Source organism: Rissa tridactyla, chromosome W (genome assembly GCF_028500815.1).
Source record: "Rissa tridactyla isolate bRisTri1 chromosome W, bRisTri1.patW.cur.20221130, whole genome shotgun sequence".
Taxonomy (NCBI): Eukaryota; Metazoa; Chordata; class Aves; order Charadriiformes; family Laridae; genus Rissa; species Rissa tridactyla.
In genome coordinates, this window is record NC_071496.1 from 7,856,645 (window position 1) to 7,876,802 (window position 20,158).

Here is a 20,158-nt window from a genome sequence, read left to right on the forward strand (position 1 = left end):
AGGAACAGGAAGTCATTGGAAGTGGTCAACATGGATTTACCAAGGGTAAATCATGCTTGACCAATCTGATAGCTTTCTATGATGTTATAACGGGTTGGCTGGATGAGGGGAGAGCCGTAGATGTCATCTACCTTGACTTTAGCAAGGCTTTTGACACTGTCTCCCATAACATCCTCATTAGGAAGCTGAGGAAGTATGGGCTAGATGAGGTGACAGTGAGGTGGATCGAGAGCTGGCTGTGTGACAGAACTCAGAGGGTTGTGATCAGCGGCACAGAGTCTAGTTGGAGGCCAGTAACCAGTGGTGTCCCTCAGGGGTCAATACTCGGTCCAATTTCATGGAATCACGGAATCACGGAATCTTCAGAGTTGGAAGGGACCTCTAGACATCATCTAGTCCAACTCCCCTGCTAGAGCAGGATTGCCTAAAGCACATCCCTCAGGGCTGCATCCAGGCGGGTCTTGAAAATCTCCAGAGAAGGGGACTCCACACCCTCCCTGGGCAGCCTGTTCCAGTGCTCTGTCACCCTCACTGTAAAGAAGTTTTTCCGTGTATTTGAACGGAACTTCCTATGTTCTAGCTTGTGCCCATTGCCCCTTGTCCTGTCGCTGGGAACCATTGAAAAGAGCCTGGCTCCGTCCTCCTTAAACCCACCCTTTAGGTACTTGTAAACATTAATCAGGTCCCCCCTCAACCTTCTCTTCTCCAGGCTAAAGAGTCCCAGCTCTTTCAGCCTTTCCTCATAAGGGAGGTGCTCCAGTCCCATAATCATCTTGGTTGCCCTACGCTGGACTCGCTCCAGTAGTTCCCTGTCCCTCTTGAACTGGGGAGCCCAAAACTGGACACAGTACTCCAGTTGTGGCCTCACCAGTGCAGAGTAGAGGGGGAGAATGACCTCCCTCGACCTACTGGCCACAGTCTTCCCTATGCAGCCCAGGATGCCATTGGCCTTCTTGGCGACAAGGGCACACTGCTGGCTCATGGATAATTTGCTGTCTACTAGGACCCCCAGGTCCTTCTCCTCAGAGCTGCTTCCCAGCATGTCCGCCCCTAACATATAGTGGTGTTTGGCATTCTTCCTTCCCAGGTGCAGGACCCTACACTTGCTTTTGTTGAACCTCATTAGGTTCTTCTCTGCCCAGATCTCCAGCCTGTCCAGGTCACGCTGGATGGCAGCACGGCCCTCTGGAGTGTCGGCCACCCCTCCCAGCTTGGTATCATCAGCAAACTTGCTGAGGATACACTCTGTCCCCTCATCTAGGTCATTAATGAATATGTTGAACAAAATTGGTCCAAGTATTGACCCCTGGGGGACACCACTGGTTACAGGCCTCCAACTGGACTCTGTGCCGCTGATCACAACCCTCTGAGTTCTGTCACTCAGCCAGCTCTCAATCCACCTCACTGTCACCTCATCTAGCCCATACTTCCTCAGCTTCCTAATGAGGATGTTATGGGAGACAGTGTCAAAAGCCTTGCTAAGGTCAAGGTAGATGACATCTACGGCTCTCCCCTCATCCAGCCAACCCGTTATAACATCATAGAAAGCTATCAGATTGGTCAGGCACGATTTGCCCTTAAATGAGGGCCCTTAATTTTGAGTGCCCTTAATTTTGTTCAATATATTCATTAATGACCTAGATGATGGGACAGAGTGTATCCTCAGCAACTTCGCTGATGATACCAAACTGGGAGGGGTGGCTGACACTCCGGAGGGCCATGCTGCCATCCAGCGTGACCTGGACAGGCTGGAGAGCTGGGCAGAGAAGAACCTAATGAGGTTCAACAAGAGCAAGTGCAAGGTCCTCCACCTGGGGAGGAAGAATGCTAAGCACCAGTATAGGTTAGGGGTGGACATGCTGGGAAGTAGTTCTGAGGAGAAGGATCTGGGGGTCCTGGTAGACAGTAAATTATCCATGAGCCAACAATGTGCCCTTGTTGCCAAAAAGGCCAATGGAATCCTGGGCTGCATAGGGAAGACTGTGGCCAGTAGGTCAAGGGAGGTCATTCTCCCCCTCTACTCTGCACTGGTGAGGCCAAAACTGGAGTACTGTGTCCAGTTTTGGGCTCCCCAGTTCAAGAGGGACAGGGAACTGCTGGAGAGAGTCCAGCGAAGGGCAACTAAGATGACTGAGGGATGGGAGCATCTCCCTTATGAGGAAAGGCTGAGAGAGCTGGGACTCTTTAGCCTGGAGAAGAGAAGGCTGAGGGGGGACCTGATTAATGTTTACAAGTATCTAAAGTATGGGTTGAAGGAGGATGGTGCCAGACTCTTTTCAATGGTTCCCAGTGACAGGACAAGGGGCAATGGGCACAAGCTAGAACATAGGAAGTTCTGTTCAAATACACGGAAAAACTTCTTTACGGTGAGGGTGACAGAGCACTGGAACAGGCTGCCCAGGGAGGTTGTGGAGTCCCCTTCTCTGGAGATTTTCAAGACTCGCCTGGATGCAGTCCTGAGTAATGTGCTCTAGGCAATCCTGCTTTAGCAGGGGAGTTGGACTAGATGATGTCTAGAGGTCCCTTCCAACTCTGAAGTTTCTGTGATTCTCTGAACAGAAACATAGAAGCACAGAATGGTTTGGGTTGGAAGGGACCTTAAAGATCATGTTGTTCCAACCCCCTCGCCATGGGCAGGGACACCTCCCACTAGACCAGGCTGCTCAAAGCCCCATCCAGCCTGGCCTTGAACACTTCCAGGGATGGGGCATCCACAACTTCCCTGAGCAACCTGTTCCAGTGCCTCACCACCCTCACAGTAAAGAATTTATTCCTAATAGCTAATCTAAATCCCCCCTCTTTCATTTTAAAACCATTCCCCCTTCTATCACTCCACTCCCTCACAAAGAGTCCCTCCCCAGTATTCCCTTAGGCCCCCTTTAAGTACAGGAAGGCCGCTATAAGGACTCCCTGGAGCCTTGTCTTCTCCAGGCTGAACAACCCCAACTCTCTTAGCCTGTTGTCATAGGAGAGGTGCTCCAGCCCTCTGATCATCTTTGTGGCCTTCCACTGGACCCATTCCAACAGGTCCATGTGTTTCTTATGCTGGAGGCTCCAGAGCTGGATGTAGTACTCCAGGTTGGGGTCTCACAAAGAGTGGAGCAGAGGGGCAGAATCATAGAATCATAGAATTGTTAGGGTTGGAAGGGACCTTAAAGATCATCTAGTTCCAACCCCCCTGCCATGGGCAGGGACATCTCCCACTAGATCAGGTTGCTCAGAGCCCCATCCAGCTTGGCCTTAAAAACTTCCAGGGACGGGGCTTCCACCACCTCTCTGGGCAGCCTGTTCCAGTGTCTCACCACCCTCATGGTGAAGAAATTCCTGACGTCCAATCTGAATCGACCCATCTCTAGTTTTAATCCATTCCCTCTAGAATCATAGAATTAGAATCATAGAATCATTTAGGTTGGAAAAGACCCTTGGGATCATCGAGTCCAACCATCAACCCCACTCTACAAAGTTCTCCCTTACACCATATCCCCTAACACCACATCTCAATGAGTCTTAAACACATTCAGGGATGGTGACTCCACCACCTCCCTGGGCAGCCTATTCCAGTGTCTGACCACTCTTTCTGGGAAGAATTTTTTCCTAATGTCCAGCCTAAACCTACCCTGCTGCAGCTTGAAGCCATTCCCTCTTGTTCTATCGCTAATTACCTGTGAGAAGAGACCAGCACCAACCTCTCTACAATGGCCTTTCAAGTAGTTGTAGAGAGCGATGAGGTCTCCCCTCAGCCTCCTCTTCCTCAAACTAAACAGTCCCAGCTCCTTCAATCGCTCCTCATAAGATTTATTCTGCAGGCCCTTCACCAGCTTCGTTGCCCTCCTCTGCACTCGCTCCAGCACCTCGAGATCTCTCTCGTATTGAGGTGCCCAGAACTGGACACAATACTCAAGGTGTGGCCTCACCAGTGCTGAGTACAGGGGGACAATCACCTCCCTCCTCCTGCTGGTCACACTATTTCTAATACAAGCCAGGATGCCATTGGCCCTCTTGGCCACCTGGGCACACTGCTGGCTCATGTTCAGCCGCTTGTCAATTAGAACCCCCAGGTCCTTTTCTGCCAGGCAGCTCTCCAGCCACACTGCCCCAAGCCTGTAGCGATGCATGGGGTTGTTGTGGCCCAAGTGCAGGACCCGGCACTTGGCCTTGTTGAAGCTCATCCCATTAGCATTGGCCCATCGGTCCAATCTATCCAAGTCTCTCTGTAGAGCCTCCCTACCCTCATGCAGAGCAACACTCCCGCTTAGCTTCGTGTCATCTGCAGACTTGCTGATGATACACTCTATGTCCTTATCAAGGTCATCAATAAAGATGTTAAACAGAAATGGTCCCAACACTGAGCCCTGAGGGACACCACTTGTGACCGGCCGCCAGCTGGATTTAACTCCATTGACCACCACTCTTTGGGACCGCCCATCCAGCCAGTGCTTGATCCAGCAGATCGTATGCTCATCCAGGCCATGAGCAGCCAGTTTTTCCATGAGAATTCTATGGGGGACAGTGTCAAATGCTTTTCAAAAGTCTAGGTAGACAATGTCCACAGCCTTTCCCTCAGCCAATAATCGGGTCATCTTGTCATAGAAGGAGATCGGGCTCGTCAGGCAGGACCTGCCTTTCCTAAACCCATGCTGACTAGGCCTGATCCCCTGCTTGTCACTTATATGGCTTGTAATGGCACTCAAGATGATCTGCTCCATGACCTTCCCTGCTCCCGAGGTCAGACTGACAGGCCTATAGTTTCCTGGATCCTCCTTTCTGCCTTTTCTGTAGATGGGTGCTACGTTTTGGCTTGGGGAAGAGTGGCTGGAAAGCTGCCCGGCAGAAAAGGACCTGGGGGTGCTGGTGGACGGCCGGCTTAACATGAGCCAGCAGTGTGCCCTGGTGGCCAAGACGGCCAATAGCATCCTGGCTTGTATCAGGAATAGCGTGGCCAGCAGGAGCAGGGAAGTCATCGTGCCTCTGTACTCCGCACTGGTGAGGCCTCACCTCGAGTACTGTGTTCAGTTCTGGGCCCCTCTGTACAGGAAAGACATTGAAGTGCTGGAGCGTGTCCAGAGGAGAGCCACCAAGCTGGTGAGGGGTCTGGAGACCAAGTCATATGAGGAGAGGCTGAGGGAGCTGGGCATGTTTAGTTTGGAGAAGAGGAGGCTGAGGGGAGACCTCATTGCCCTCTACAACTACCTGAAAGGAAACTGTAGAGAGGCAGGGGTTGGCCTCTTCTCCCAAGGGAATAACGACAGGACCAGAGGAAATGGTCTGAAGCTGCAGCAAGGGAGATTTAGATTAGATATTAGGAGGAATTACTTTACTGAACGAGTGGTCAGGCACTGGAACAGCCTGCCCAGGGAGGTGGTGGAGTCACCATCCCTGGAGGTATTTAAGAAACGTGTAGACATGGCTCTTCAGGGCATGCTCTAGTGCCCAGGATTATTGGTTTGTGGTGGGGTGTTGTGTGTGGGGTTGTGGGTGTGGAGTTTAGTAGGTGGGTGCTTTTTTTTTTTTTTTTTTTTTTTTTGTGGTTGGACTCGATGATCTCAGAGGTCCCTTCCAACCACTAAGATTCTGTGATTTGCTACCCTCCAGGCCATTGGGACCTCCCCAGTTAGCCATGACTTCAGGTAGATAATGGAAAGTGGCTTGGCGAGCACGTCTGCCAACTCTTTCAGCACTCTTGGATGTAACCCATCCGGTCCCATAGACTTGTGTGCATCCAAGCGATGTAGCAGGTCACAGATCACTTCCTCTTTAATTGTGATGACCTCGTTCAGCTTCCCCTCCCTGTCTCCTAGCTCACGAGGCTGGGTGCCCAGGGAACAGCTCGTTCCACTGCTAGAGACTGAGGCAAAGTAGGCATTGAGCACCTCAGCCTTTTCCTCATCCTTTGTGACTATGTTTCCCTCTGCATCCAGTAAGGGAGGGAGATTTTCCCTAATCCTCCTTTTGTTGTTAATGAATTTATAGAAACATTTTTTGTTATCCTTAACAGCTGTAGCCAGGTTGAGCTCTAGCTGTGCTTTGGCCCTCCTGACTTTCTCCCTGCATAGCTTCGCTATATCCTTATAGTCTTCATGAGAGACCTGCCCCCTCTTCCAAAGGACAGCCTCCTCCTGTGCCTTTAAGACTTCTCTCTTGAAGTATGTCCAGCCTTCCTGGGCTCCTATATCCTTCAGGGCAGCCTCCCAAGGGATTTTGTCAAGCAGTCTTCTGAACAGGTCAAAGTTTGCCCTCCGGAAGTCTAAGGTGGCAGTTTTACTAACCCCTCTCCTTGTTTCTCCAGGAATCAAAAACTCAATCATCTCACGATCACTGTGCCCTAGACGGCCACCAACCTTTACTTCCCCCACAAGTTCTTCCCTGTTCACAAGAGGCAGGTCCAGGAGGGCACCTTCCCTGGTCGGCTCACTTACCAGCTGTGTGAGGAAGTTATCTTCCACACATTCCAGGAACCTCCTGGATTGTTCCCTCTCTGCTGTGTTGTATTCCCAGCAGAGAGCCGGGAGGTTGAAGTCCCCCACAAGAACAACAGCAAGTGACTGCGAGATTCCCCCCAGCTGCTTATAGAAAGCTTCATCCGCCTCACTGCTTTGGTCGGGAGGTCTATAGCAGACTCCCACAGCGATATCAGCTTTATCGGCCCTTAACCTAATCCAAACACTCTCCACCCCATCATCACTATACTTGATTTCCGAGCTCTCATAGCATTCTCTAACATACAGGGCCACTCCACCGCCTCTCCTTTCCTGTCTGTCCCTCCTGAAGAGCTTGTAGCCATCGATTGTGGCACTCCAGTCATGTGAGGCATCCCACCATGTTTCTGTGATAGCCACTATGTCATAGTTTTCCTGGTGCATCATGGCTTCAAGCTCCCCCTGTTTGTTGCGCATACTGCGTGCATTGGTATAGATGCACTTCAGATGTGCCAGTGACTCCAGCACCTTTTTGTGAGTGTGGGCCCCATTTCCCACCAGACCCCTCCCAGGTGCTTCCATGATTTCTAAACATCTATCCCTTCTCTCAAATGAAATGGCAGAGTGAGAGTCCTCACTAGTCCACCATCCTTCAAGCCCTGGCATGCCTCCCTTGGGTTTAGTCCTGACAGGCCCAGTTATCTCCCCTTCCCCCCTCATATCTAGTTTAAAGCCCTGTCAATGAGCCTTGCTAACTCCTGCCCCAAAATTCTTTTCCCCTTCTGGGACAGGTGCATCCCACCTGCCACCAGCAGGCCAGGTGACTCATATAGCAGCCTGTGATCAAAAAACCCAAAGCCCTGCTGATAACACCAGTCCTGGAGCCACGAGTTGACCTGATGCCTCTTCCTGTTAATTTCCTCATTCATGATTGCCACTGAAGGGGTAGAGGAGAACACAACTTGCATTCCTGATCCCTTAAGCAGCCACCCCAAGGCTCTAAAATCTCTTTTAATTGATTTTGGGCTCCTTCTACCCACTTCATCAGTACCCACCTGAAATACTAAGAGGGGGTAATAGTCAGAGGACTTTACTAGGGCAGGAAGTTTGTCCAATACATCCCTGACCTGTGCCCCAGGGAGGCTGCAGACTTCCCTGTGAAGTGGGTCAGGACGGCATATTGGCCCCTCTGCCCCCCTCAGTAGAGAGTCACCCACAACAATGGCCCATCTGCTTTTCCTTTTGGAGACAGTTGTGATGCTGGGTCCATGGCAACTTGGTCTTTCTGACATTTCTGGCCTGGGTGTATCGTCCTCCTCTCCAACAGCCAGTTCCTCCTGCAGGACTCCATACCTGTTCTGCAAGGGCAACTGGGAAGGTGGGAGGGGCCAGGAGGGGATTCCCCTGCTTCCCCAAGCAGGGACCTGTTTCCATTCCCCCTCTTCTCTGAGATCCCCTCCTACTGCCTGGTGACAAGAGGGGAAGGGGTCCTCTGATTTGTGTGGGGCCTCAACCTGTTCCCTCTCTCTCAGGGAGTGGGTCCACCAGTCAATCTCCCTCTCACATTCCCTGACACTCCTCAAGCTCTCCACTTCATCCTTCAGCTCAGCCACCTGACTGAGCAGATCATTTACCTGTTCACATCTGACACAGGTGTTGTCTCTGCTGCCCTCTATTGCAAGTGCCAGGCTCTGGCATTCTCTGCAGCCAGAGGCCTGGACACCCACATGTTTGTGTGGGGCCTCTGTCTGGGTGCCCACAGGATTTTTAACAGCAGCCTTTGACCGGGTAGCAACCATGGCTGGATCTCTACAAGCAAGTGAGACCTTGTGACTCGAGGGTCAGCTGGGGTGAGCACTGGTTGCTCTGTGGGCAGGGACTAGCCCTAACCTCCCAGAGGCTTCTTATAACCTGGTGGCTTGATCAACCTTGGGGAGGTGCTGTCTCCGCCCCCAGGCTCACTCAGCAGCCCGCCCACCAGCTGACAGCCCTCAGCACAGGCTGAGGGCTTTTCCCGACTTCAAAAAGCCCCAAACAGTGCTTTTTGTTGGCCCTTTTTGCTGCAGGTCCCTTCCCCAGCACAGTCTTACCTGCCCTGAAGCTGGTCTCTGTGGCAACGGTCCTACCATTACCCGACATCCTAAAAAGTCCCTCACCAGCTTTCTTGTAGGCCCCCTTAAGATACTGGTAGGCCACTATAAGGTCTCCTTGGAGCCTTTTTTTCTCCATACTGAACAACTGTCAGGCACGATTTGCCCTTGGTGAAGCCATGTTGATTGTACCCAATCACCTCTCTGTTATTCTTCTGCCTCAGCAGTGCCTCCAGGAGGATCTGCTCCATAATCTTACCAGGCACGGAGGTGAGACTGACTGGCTATAGTTCCCTGGTTCCTCCTCCTTTCCCTTTTTGAAAATGGGGATTATGTTTCCCCTTTTCCAGTCAGTGGGGACCTCACCAGACTGCCATGACTTTTGGAATATAATAGAGAGCAGTTTAGCAACCTCATCCGCCAGTTCCTTCAGTACCCGTGGGTGTATCCCATCGGGTCCCATGGACTTCTTCACTTTCAGGTTCATCAAATGGTCACGAACCTGATCTTCACTTACAATGGGCAGTTCTTTCCAACCCCTGCCATTATCTTCTGTGACTCCGGGAGTGTGGCTGGAGCCCTTGCCAGTGAAGACTGAGGAAAAGAAGTCGTTGAGAACCTCGGCCTTCTCCATATCACTTGTCACCAGTTCTCACGTTTCCTTTCTGAGGGGGCCCACACCCTCCCTAGTCTTGTTCTTACCATTAACGTACCTATAGAAATTTTTGCTGTTTCCCTTGATCTCCTTGGCTAGATTTAATTCTAACTGAGCTTTAGCTTTTCTCACCAGGTCTCTTGCTGTTTGGACAGCTTCCTTATATGCCCCCCATTGCAGCTGTCCTTTCTTCCACTCCTTATAAAGTTTCTTTTTGTGTGACAGTGTGTCCAGGAGCTCCCTGTTCATCCAGGCAGGTCTCCTAGCATTCTTTCCTGCCTTTCTCTTTGTCGGTATAGTTTGCTCCTGGACATGGAGAAGGTGATCCTTGATTACTGACCAGCTGTCCTGGGCCCCCCTTCCCTCTAGAGCTTTGTCCCACGGCACTTTGGCCAGCAGATCCCTGAAGCGATCAAAGTCTCTATGCCTAAAGTCCAGGGTCGTAAGCTTGGAATACATCCTCCTAGTTGCCCTGAGGATCTTAAATTCTATCGCTTCGTGGTCACTGCAGCCAAGGCTATCCCTGAGCCTCGCATTGGTCACCAGCCCTTCCCTGTTGGTGAGAACAAGGTCCAGCACAGCACAGCACCTTTTCTTGTTGGTTCCTCTACCATTTGGAGGAGGAGGTTGTCATCTATGCACTCCAGGTGCCTTGCTGTGTTGTCCCTCCAGCAGATGTCAGGGTGGTTGAAATCCCCCACAAGGACCAGGGCCTGTGAACGCAAAGCCACGCCTATCTGCCTATGGAGGGCCTCATCTGCTTGGCTCCACTGGTCAGGTGACCTGTAGCAGACCCCTACTGTAACATTGCCTTCCCCTGTCTTCCCTTTAATCTTAACCCATACACTCTCAACCAGCTCATTGTCCTTCCCCATGTGGAGTTCCATCGATTCTAGCTGGTCACTGATGTAGAGGGCAACACCTCCTCCCCTCCTACCCTGCCTGTCCTTCCTAAAGAGTTTGTATCCATCTATCCCTACATCCCAGTCATGGGAATCATCCCACCAAGTTTCAGTAATAGCCACTATGTCGTGGCTTTCCAGCAGCACAGTGGCCCTTAACTCATCCTGTTTATTGCCCAAGCTGCGTGCATTCCTCCCTCGACCTGCTGGCCATACTTCTTTTGATGCAGCCCAGGATGCAGTTGGTTTTCTAGGCTGCAAGCACACATTGCTGGCTCATATTCAGTTTTTCATCCACCAGCATCCCCAAGTCCTTCTCCTCAGGGCTGCTCTCAATCCATTCTCCACCCAGCCTGTATCCATGTTTAGGATTGCCCCGACCCACGTGCAGGACCTTGCACTTGGCCTGGTTGAACTTCATGAGCTTTGCATGAGCCCACCTCCCTATCCTGTCAAGGTCCCTCTAGACTTTCAACCACACCACTCAACTTGGTGTCATTTGCAAACTTGCTGAGGGTGCACTCAATCCCACTGTCCATGTTCCCAACAAAGATGTTAAATAATACTGGTCCCAGTACAGACCCCTGAGGGATACCACTTGTCACTGATCTCCACCCAGAAATCGAGCCGTTGACTGCAATTCTTTGAGTGTGACCATCAAATCATTTCCTTATCCACCAAGCCATCTACCCGTCAAATCCATGTCTCTCCATTTAGAGACAAGGATGTCATGCGGGACAGTGTCAAAAGCTTTGCACAAATCAAGGTAGTTGATGTCAGTTGCTCTTTCCTTGTCCATTAGTGCTGTAACACCATCATAGAAGGCCACTAAGTTTGTCAGGCCTGATTTGCTTTTACTGAAGCCATGTTGGCTGACACCAATCACCTCCTTACTTTTCATGTGCCTTAGCAGAGTTTCCAGGAGGATCTGCTCCATGATCTTGCCGGGAACAGAGGTGAGACTGACCGGCCTGTAGTTCCCCGGGTCTTCCTCTTTTCCCTTTTTGAAAATGGGGTTTATGTTTCTCCTTTTCCAGTCAGTGGGAACTTCACTAGACTGACACGACTTCTCAAATATGATGGATAGTGGCTTAGCAACTTTATCTGCCAGTTCCCTCAGGACACGCGGATGAATCTCATCAGGTCCCATGGATTTTTGCACCTTCAGGTTCCTTAGATGGTCTTGAACCTGGTCTTCTTTTACGGTGGGCAGTTCCTCATTCTCCCAGTCCCTGCCTTTGCCTTCAGTGATTTGGGCGGTGTGGTTAGAGCCCTTGCCAGTGAAGACCGAGGCAAAAAAAAGGTTGAGTACCTCAGCCTTGTCCATGTTGGTTGTAGCCAGGTGTCCTGGTTCTGGCAGGGATAGGGTTAATTTTCCCAAGGACCTGGGACAGACACAGATATTCCATCCCCTGTGATGCCAAGGAGCTGGCCAGGAAGGGGCAGGAAACCGATGCTCAGGAGCAGGCTGGGGCTTCCCAGGTTTGGTCGGTGAGCGGTGGCACAGTAATCATGTTTTGTACAATTCTCTGTATTATTGTTGTTGTTTTCCTCTTTCCTTCACTGTTTTGTTAAACTGACTTTATGTTATCCCACGAGTTTTGCCTTTTTGTTCTGATTCTCCTCCCCATCACACTGCTGTGGGGGTGTGAGCGACAACCGTGTGGTTCTTTGTTGCCAACTGAGGCTAAACCATGACAGTCCTTTTTGGCGCCCAACGTGGGGCATGAAGGGTTCAGATAACGACAGATCTGACCAGAGCGTGTTAAAATGAATTTGTTATATGCATTTATTATATTAGTTAAATAGTAGCTGGTCACAATGTTGCTTTGTTTGTTCACATGGCTGTGTTATGTAAATTCTTATATCCTCTGTGTACTCCCTGTGATGCTGTTTATCATCTCTGGGAGAGGGATCAGCATCATCATTTTGTTGTCCTGTGTAATATTGACTTATGATATGATAACATCACTGTTCAGATGGTTATGTTGGAGTATTTATGTGGCATTGCTGTCCTGCCCGTACCTCAGGTGCTGTCTCTCGGAATTTATTAATAATCACACCCAGTCTATGGGGGAAACGGGGGTGGGGGGTGGGGTGTACTTTCCCCAGCTCTTTTGCCTCCCTTTTCTCCTTGAGGCCAGGTATGACAGCTTTTGAGAATTTTGAATATCCTTGGGATGTTGAAACCAGCATGGTCCTGTTGCTATGTCTCCTGAATGTGTTTCAGGTCTTCTTTAAGGTTAAACAACTATTTAAGACTACCACCCAGAGATCTGCCCTGAGGCTCGATAGTCATGGGTGGCATGGCATGTGGGAGAACACGGGCAGGTATCTAGAGAACCTCAGGGGAGAGAGAGGGAAACCAGACCAACAGGCATCACAGCTCCTCCAACCCCTGCAACAGGCACTGTGGCTACTCAAACTCTGGTAGCAGGCACTGCAGCTGAACCAAAAATCCAACCCATGCTGGTATCAGTCACCCCTACACAGAAGAAATACACAAAGAAATCAGTTCGCTTAGTAAGGGAGGAAGAGGCAGAACCAGAGATAATCATCCGATCCCTATCCCTGAGCGAGCTGCGAGATATGCGAAAAGATTTCAGAGCTGCGAGATATGCAAAAAGATTTCAGATGACTTCTGGGAGAGCACATTGTCACCTGGCTGCTCTGATGCTGGGATAATGGGGCCAGTAGCTTGGAATTAGAGGGTAGGGAAGTCAAGCAGCTGGGATCCCTGTCTAGGGAAGGGGGCACTGACAAGGTGACTGGGAAAAAGACACAAGCCCTCAGCCTCTGGAGGTGAGGGAAAGGTACCCCTTCAGTGAAGATGTTGTATGTCATCCAAGCAAGTGGAACACCATGGAGAGAGATATCCAGCACCTGAGGGAATTAGCCATGCTGGAGATGGTTTATTATGACCTGGACAATGCACAGATACCCACAGACCCTGATGAGGTGCAATGCACAAGGCCCATGTGGTAGAAATTTGTATGCAATGCACCATCGTTATATGCCAACTCATTGTCAGTGATGGAATGGAAAGGCGAAGAAGGACCAATGGTGGTGAGGTGGCTGGCTAATTCTTCCCCCCTGTTGCGTGAAACGGGGCCAAGCGGTTTTGGCAGAAGATAAACCCCCTTGCGTTCTAACACTCCTCACCGAGGTGGGAGGCCAGGTGCGGCTGGGTTTAAATTCTGAGTGATGCCCAATTCGGCACTATCAGTCCAATTGCGTTTAATATGTATTAAACTGTTACGATTTGGATACGCTAATAGTGGACTGCACCTTCAGTCTAGTTGTGCTCCTGAACTAGCACGGCCTCTCTCAAGTTTTGGTCGCGTTCAGTGAGAATGCTAAACGACTAGCTACTTAAACAGTGCAGTTTATTTAAACAACAGATATACAGGTTCTTTAGGATTGCCGGTGATAAATACACTGTCTGCAAAGCACATGCAAATAAAGATATTGTTAAGTATACAAACGCGCGACAAAATTATAAACGATACAGCCTGGCTATAAATGTAGGGTAGAGATTCTCTAGAGAAATTTCTAAGTCCCCGAGAAAGCGCTCGGTGTAATCGAAGTCTTACCCAAAGGCGTCCCTATGGGGGGGAAGAAAGGCTCAGCCCGTCGACTGATCCCGGAAATCAGCGGTGGAATTCTTCGCGATGGTGTCTTCCCTGACATCCCCTCTCTCTTGGGCTATTTTTATATTATTTTTTTATCTTCAAAGTGGAGTTTGAGTGACTTTAGTCATACGTACTTTTATTATGATTAATGTATTCAAGGAGGAGTGTTCACACCTCGGGGGCGGATAGCCTCCGGGATGGAGGTGTGTTTTGGTACATTGTAATGAGCAAAGTTCGCACAAAGGACAGCATTTCATCAACATTTGACGAAATGTTGGCTCGGGTAGCGTGTAGGCCACTTATCAGTTCCGTAGTACCATCTTGTCCCCATATCTGCTATTCGTCACAAGGGAAGGCCACGGAACAAGTGCGTTCCGTTCCATCCCTCGTGTAGTTTCACAAACAACCTTGTACAGGGAATCACAGATGTTGCATTCTTCGTGTGCTAGCTGCGGCTGTATTCTACCTCAGAAGCCTCTTGATTTTATGACTTTCCTTAATGTGTGAACAATGCTGTATTTTTGTATTCTTGGCCAATTTAGTAACACCCACACCCCCTCACCCTGGATGTGGAGAAACTGTCCCGGAAGGTCCAGCAACTTGAAGAGAATATGTCCTACTCCCCACCTGTATGGGCCAGCATCTCAGCTATTAGGAGCAGGCATTTCCCCACTCAAGAGAGGGAGTACAGAGGGTACACACCACGAGGCACCCTGTGGTTCTACCTGCGGGACCATGGGGAGGACATGAGGAAGTGGGATGGACAACCTACTTGGATCCTGCGGACACGGGTACAGGAGATGCAAGGAAGGACAACCACAAAAGGGGATCCCTCCAGGAAAAGTGCCGCCCCAGTCTCCAGCGGGCAGTTCCCCAGACAGAGCAGAAGGCCTGATCTTGCTTCTGGTCCTCTTGAAGGAACTTCCAAGTCATTTCTGCAAGAAGTGAGTAATGGATACTCTGACCAGGATTAGAGGGGCCCTGCCTCCAGCCAGGTGGAGGAAAGGGACAACCGGGTTTATTGGACGGTGTGGATTCGATGGCCTGGCACATCAGACCCACAGGAGTATAAGGCTCTAGTGGACACGGGTGCACAGTGCACCCTAATACCATCAAGCTATAGAGGGGCAGAACCCATCTGTATTGCTGGGGTGACAGGGGGATCCCAAGAGTTGACTGTACTGGAGGCGGAAGTGAGCCTAACTGGGAATGAGTGGCAAAAGCATCCCATTGTGACTGGCCCAGAGGCTCCATGCATCCTTGGCATAGATTACCTCAGGAGAGGGTATTTTAAGGACCCAAAAGGGTACCGCTGGGCCTTTGGCATAGCTGCCTTGGAGACGGAGGAAGTTAAACAGTTGTCTACCTTGCCTGGTCTCTCGGAGGACCCTTCTAGATAGATAAGGGGAGAGCAACAGATGTTATTTACCTGGACTTATGCAAAGCATTTCACACTGTCCTGCCCTACATCCTGATCTCAGAAGAGTGCATCAGGGGAGACTCGAGGTTGACCCCTAGGGTTTTGGAGTCGGGGATACAGAGGATCCGAAGTCCGTGATACTCCAACAGAAGAAGAGATATTGGCAGCATACGAAGGGGTTCGAGCTGCTTTGGAAGTAGTTGACACAGAAGCACAGCTCCTCTTAGCACCTCGACTGCCAGTGCTTATTTGGGAGGGAGGGTCCCCTCTACACATCATGCAACTGATGCTACATGGAGTAAGTGGACTGCGCTGATCACACAGCGAACTCGAATGGGAAACCCCAGTCGCCCAGGAATTCTGGAAGTGATCATGGACTGGCCGGAAGGCAAGGATTTCGGAATGTCACCAGAGGAGGAGGTGACGCGTGCAGAAGAGGCCCCACCATATAATAAACTGCCAGAAAATGAGAAGAAATATGCCCTGTTCACTGATGGGTCCTGCCGCATTGTGGGAAAGCATCGAAAGTGGAAGGCTGCTGTGTGGAGTCCTACACGACAAGTTGCAGAAGCCAGTGAAGGACAAGGTGAATCAATCCAGTTTGCAGAGGTGACAGCCATCCAGCTGGCTTTGGACACTGCCGAGCGAGAAAAGGGGGCCAGTACTTTATCTCTGCACTGACTCACAGATGCTGGCAAATGCTCTGTGGGGGTGGTTACAGCAGTGGAAGCAGAGCAACTGGCAGCTTACATAGATAAGCTCATGATCAAGAGGTGGACTTGACCATGGACACTATTGCACAGGTCATCCATGAATGTGAGACACGTGCTGTAAGCAAACAAGCCAAGCGGTTCAAAACACGCTGGTATGGAGGACGATGGTTGAAATATCAATATGGGGAGGCCTGGCAGATTGATTATATCACACTGCCACAGACCCGTCAAGGCAAGCGCTATGTGCTCACAATGGTGGAAGCAACCGCCGGATGGCTGGAAACATACCCTGTGCCCCATGCCACTGCCTGGAACACTATCCTGGGCCTTGAAAAACAAGTCCTGTGGCGACATGGTACCCCAGAGAGAATTGAGTCGGACAACGGGACTCATTTCCGAAACAGCCTCATAGACACCTGGGCCAAAGAGCATGGTATCGAGTGGGTATATCACATCCCCTGTCACGCACCAGCCTCTGGGAAGACAGAACGATACAATGGACTGTTAAAAACTACACTGAGAGCAATGGGTGGTGGGACTTTAAAACATCGGGATGCACATCTAGCAAAGGCTACCTGGCTACTTAACACCAGGGGATCTACCAATCGGGCTGGCCCTGCCCAATCAAAACCTCCACGTACCGTAGAAGGGGATAAAGTCCCCGTAGTGCACATGAAGAATATGTCAGGGAAGACAGTCTGGGTTAGTCCTGCCTCAGGCAAAGGCAGACCCATCCGTGGGATTGCTTTTGCCCAAGGACCTGGGTGCACTTGGTGGGGGATGGGGAAGTCCGATGTGTACCTCATGGGGATCTGATTTTGGGTGAGAATGGCCAAGGAATCATATTGTGTGTTGTTAGGTGCTAAGTAACCCTGCCACTGTATGTCCTCATGACTATAATTGCTATCAGTTGTACTACAGTAAGAATCACCCAAATTAAGGACAGATGGACTTTGATGAATAACTGAGTAAAGCACAGTGGTGATGGGATCAGAACTGACCTCAGCAGCTGGCGCCCAGCAACTTCCTCAAGATCTACATCTTCAACCCATGGACCATGGGCATGAGCTGCACCAGATACATCAGCCACAAGCTCCGAAAATACAGTATGCACTAGTCCAGCACCACACACCATCTCACTTGCCCTGAGAGACTGTTCTAACCGATGGAGCCCAAAGCCATGGATTAAATGAACTCAACGGACACTTTGGAGGGATGGCCCATAGACTAAGGGAATTATGTCTTTATGTATGTATATATATAAGACAGGGAAAAGTGGTGGCAATTTATTGGAAACTAAGATGTGGGCATGATGTAGATGGTATGGAATAAGGGGTGGATAATGTCCTGGTTCTGGTGGGGATAGGGTTAATTCTCCCCAGGCTCCAGCAGGGCACAGGTATTCCATCCCATGTGAGCCATTCCCAGTCAGTAGCCCGGAGCTGCCAGGAGACTCGGGCATCCCGGGTCAGGGTCGGTGAGTGGTGGTACCGTAATCATGTTTGCACATTCCTCTATCAGAATCGTTGTTGTTGTTTTCCTCTTTCTTTCGCTGTTCTGTTAAACTGCCTTTGTCTCGTCCCGTGCATTTTGCCTTTTTCTTCCGATTCTCTCCCCCCATCCCACCGCCGGGGGGGAAGGTGTGACCAACGACCGTATGGTACTTTGTTGCTGGCTGGGTCTAAACCACGACACCAGGTCTCCCGTTTTGCTCCTCAGCGGGGTACAGTTTCTTTCATCTTCCTTTGTTGTCCTATGTACCTGAAGAAATCCTTCTTGTTATTTTTCACATCTCTAGCCAAGTTCAGCTCCAGCTGCATCTTGGCTTTCCTAATCCTGCATGCACTCCTGGGCCATATCCCTATAATCTCCCCAGGGATACACTATCCCTGCCTCCACTGCCTATGCATTTTGGTTATACGTTTTAGTTTGTCTAAGAGGTCTTGACTTAGCCAAGCTGGCCTCCTGCCTCCCCTGCCTGACTTCTTGCACATCGGGATTGAGAGCTCTTGCACCCTAAGAAAAATGTCTTTAAATATTTCCCAGCTGTTGTTCACTCCTGTATCTCTGAGGGCAGTGTCCCAAGAGATCCCACTTTGCCTTTCTGAGGTTTAGGGTCCTGACTCTACTTTTTACCAGTCCAGTACTCTTCAAGATTGAGAAGTCTACCAGGGCATGATTGCTGCAGCCCAGGCTACCTCCGATCTTGACCTCTTCAATAAGTTCTTCCGCATTAGTGAGCAACAGGTCCAGCAGTGCCTCTCTGGAGAGTGCCTCTCCTCTGGTCAGGCATCACCTGTACTAGGAAGTTGTCCTCAGTGCACTTCTATTGCATCTGGCTGGAATGGAGTTAATTTTCCCCATAGCAGGCCACATAGTGTTGTGCTTTGTATTGATGTTATGCCCTGGTCCGACTACGTTGGGCCCAGGAGAGGTTTGCAATGATTCCCAGCGTGAGATTAAGACACAAATGAGGTCAGGTGCCACTCACTGCAGGTTTATTGTTATTCCCCAGCAATAGTCACTGAGACGAGTGATAAAGGCGGAAGTAGAGGAAAGGCAGAAAGGAGAAGCAGTATTACGGAGCACAGCAAGAGTATAGTCACCACCACAGGCCCAACGGCATCTCGACGGTTCTCTGGAATTCACTGGTATCCTGTTGATCCATGGTTCTCAACTCGTGATGGTGGTAGGGGTCCCAGTTCCCAATTGTGGCGGGTGACCACACCAGTTATAGTCCAGGTCAGTCCATAGCTTGACCAATCAGCGTGATGGTGGCCTTTACCCAGCTAATTGTCGTTTGGCACAGTCTCTGTATGAGCTCTTCCTGCCTTTGTTGCTTGGGCAGAGCTTGGTTTAGCACAGTCATCATGACACAAGTTTGGAGTAGCGGGACAAGTCTGGGCCAGCCCCAGGGCAGGCAGGGTCTGGCCACTTTGATAACCAAAGGCCTACGCCCTTTTCAGCTGGTGGCAACACACCCTTTTCAGCTGGTGGCAATCTTGGGTGGTGACTCATAAGCAAAAGAATGGTCTGCAGAAAGTGCTAAATAGACACAAGCAAGCTTCTTATCATGCTGCAAGCCTGCTGTTGATTTGCAGAAGCTTAAACAAGCTTTGAGACAATTATTTTGAGGTTCCAGTATCTCAGAATTGGTAACTAGAAAGGTGTTGATAACACCTTTCTACACACACCAGTGTTTTGGCATCAAGGCTGTCTCTCCAATATTCCCCCCCTCACGCTCAAAGGCCAGTAGGCTGGGGGCGGGCAAGATCTTGGGAGGGGACATAGCCAGGACAGCTGACCCAAACTGACCAAAGGGATATTCATAGAATCATAGAATGCTTTGGTTTGGAAAGGACCTTGAAGATCATCTAGTTCCAACTCCCCTGCCATAGGCAGGGACACCTCCTTGCTCAAAGCCCCATCCAACCTGGCCTTGAACACTTCCAGGGATGGGGCATCCACAGCTTCTCTGGGCAACCTGGGCCAGCGTCTCACCACCCTCACAGCAAAGAATTTCTTCCTAATATGGCCACATGATACAGAGGATTCTCTGTCCTCTCTCTGCTTGGCTGAACAAGATAACTTAGAGGATAGGGGGCTGTGGGAACATGTCCCTGCCTGGTGAAGCAGGCGTGTCTCCCCAGTAACTCCCTCACCTTCCTAGGCACCCTTAAAAATTAGGTATGAGGCTCTGCAAGGGGAACCCAATCATGATGAGCCAGATAATTCAGTGTCCACAGAGGTATTGCCAAGGTTAAGTCAAACTACACCTTGCATCAAAACATCTTCAGTTAAGAAAAAAAGATGGGTCATTGGCGTAGGTGACTCCATCCTGAAGGGAGAGGAAGGCCTGATGTGCAGACCAGACCCACTCCTCAGGGAAGTCTGCTGCCTCCCTGGGACCTGGGTTAAAGATATAAAAAGAAAACTTCCCTCCCTGGTAAGTCCCTCAGATTATTACCCACTACTAATTTTTCAGACAGGCAGAGATGAACTGATAACAAGAAACCCAAGGATGATCAAGAGAGACTTCCGGGACTTGGGTCAGGAACGCAAGTAGTGTTCTCCTCTGTCATTCCAGTCACAGGGAAGAATGAGGGAAGCAACAAGAAGAGCCAGCAGATCAATACCTGGCTCCAAGCCTGGTGTCAGCGGAAGGACTTTGGGTTTTTTGATGACAGGATGGTTTACATGACACCAGGTCTGCTAGAGACAGATAGAATACACCTGTCTCAAAGGGGGAAAAGGATCCTTGCAGTATGGCAGGGCTCATCAAACAGGCTTTAAACTAGATTTGAAGGGGGAAGGGGATGAACCCAGCAGC